The following is a 1,726-nucleotide window of genomic DNA, read 5'->3' as shown; positions in this document are numbered from 1 at the left end:
CGACTTCAACACATTTATTCCAGAAGTGTGGTCTAGAGGGTGGTGTACCTTGGTTCTAGCCTTCATATTTGTTCGATTATTTGGATCAAGCAAAGGGAATCATCATTACCCTTTGACTTGGTTGTTTCTCACGTGCTTGATGCCAACTCCTCGCACGATTGAGAATCGTATACTTGATGGTTCGGTGATCCAGATGGTTGTCCTAGTGATTCCTTGGTGTGTGTGAGATGTTCCAGACCTCATGAGAGGGTGGACCTTCAGGTAGTCCCCCACATTCTCGGATGTCCGCTGATGTTGATCCAGCCTCAGATATAGTTTCGCAAATGTGATGGGTTCGGTTTTAGCCTCTTGCAGCGCCCATAATGTGCATGTCTCCTTCAGATGATCCATTTAGATCTTCAGAGACCTTTCCAATTTTACATGGCTTATTTGGTTTCGTCCCCCCTCACCATGCTAGCTTGAGGGGAATTATGTCTCATGTAATCAGATGTTATTGTATTCAGTCATGGCCTATGTCTTTCTAGGCGCATTATGTATATGGGAGCCATTGTATTATTTTCGAGCTTATTGATGCTAGCATATCATGTATTATGTACTTTGTAGCTCAGTCCCACATTGCTGGGCTCACCATTATTCTTTGTACGCAATTATATCCGTGGGTATGGGTATGCCTCCCTTGTCTCATTTGAGATTATGCACTCCAACATAAAACGAGACTTCTATCAGTTTAGTAGGTCTTGTCCCCTCCATTTTGTCATTCCTTGCATTACTTCAGCTCTCTATCTCTCTCTCTCTGACTCCCCTTCGGTGTCTCATGGAAGTGTAACCTATAACATATTTCAGTCATACCTCCTAACACTCATATGTTGGGGGGAAATCTATTATCACCAAAAAATGATCACCTAGCCATTTCTAACTAGGTGGATCGAAATACACCATTAGAATTAATTTTACCATGGTAAAATCACTTTCACTATGAAAAATAATTTAGTAAACCATTTTTATTAAATTATTTTTTGATTAAAATAAAAAACACCATGAAAATAATTGAATAAATAATTATTTATTTATTTTCTCTAGGAATAATTATTAAATCATTGTTTGATGATTATTCCTAGTCACATTTGACCAAATCCCCTACGAATAATTATATAAATAACTAATTATTTATTATTCCTTAATTCTATTATTGGAATAATTTTTAAATCACTATTTAATAATTACTTCAATTTCAAACCATTCTTAATCCTCGCAAAATAATTAGCAAGTCATTTTACTTGTTAACTATTTATATATAAAGATATTTGACCATTTTGAATATCTTTTCCCTCTCCAAAAAATATAATAAAGTATTCCTAACGGTTAGATCTTGATTTGTTCCATATTATTTTATTATTTTCTATTTTTGAGATTAACTCAATACTTTGTTATAAATAGGCAGGTTTTCCATTCATTCTTCACCATGATCATTATCATCGTCACCATTATCGTCTTCTTGCATTTGAGCTCCCACTTGAGTTCTATACATTGTTTTGGGTTTTTTATACATTGAAAGATAGAATTGATTACTGAAGCATCAAGGACATCAAAGGACCCATCCCACAAAGGGGGATTTGCAGACCCTTTTGTAGATCTCCTTCACTAGGTGTTATCAGTGAATATTTATTATTCCTTTTAAAAAGTCTTTCCATTTGGGTTATGACATTGGATATATATTGTTGTTTGC

The sequence above is a fragment of the Pinus tabuliformis genome, chromosome J, assembly GCF_031772625.1.
Source record: "Pinus tabuliformis cultivar Carrire ecotype Pingquan chromosome J, CPIR1, whole genome shotgun sequence".
NCBI classification, from domain to species: Eukaryota; Viridiplantae; Streptophyta; class Pinopsida; order Pinales; family Pinaceae; genus Pinus; species Pinus tabuliformis.
This window is presented reverse-complemented; position numbering follows the sequence as displayed.